The following is a 336-nucleotide window of genomic DNA, read 5'->3' as shown; positions in this document are numbered from 1 at the left end:
GATGATAGATAGAATATCTATCAATCATCACACATCCAACCGCACACCATTCCCTCAACGGTCCTTCTGGCGTCCGTCCCAGGCCAACATACACTGCCTGTGCTCTGGGTTAGATCAAGATTCCGATTCACAGAGACTAAAGGGAAAGAGGAGGAATCCCTCATCCCTCTCCTGCCAAAAACGCTGGCAAGAGTCCTGGCAGCGGAGGAAATCTGGACTCCTAGAGGAGAGGACACAAGGGGAAGAACAAAGCGAGAGGTCCCAGGCGCTCACAGTCCGCTCTCCGCCGCGGGGAGAGCGGGGCGCAGACCCGGAGCCCCGCCACGCACGGCCCTC

Source organism: Suricata suricatta, chromosome 2, assembly GCF_006229205.1.
Source record: "Suricata suricatta isolate VVHF042 chromosome 2, meerkat_22Aug2017_6uvM2_HiC, whole genome shotgun sequence".
Classification (NCBI taxonomy): domain Eukaryota; kingdom Metazoa; phylum Chordata; class Mammalia; order Carnivora; family Herpestidae; genus Suricata; species Suricata suricatta.
The sequence above is the reverse complement of the archived record's forward strand: the minus strand, read 5'-3'. Positions refer to the sequence as shown.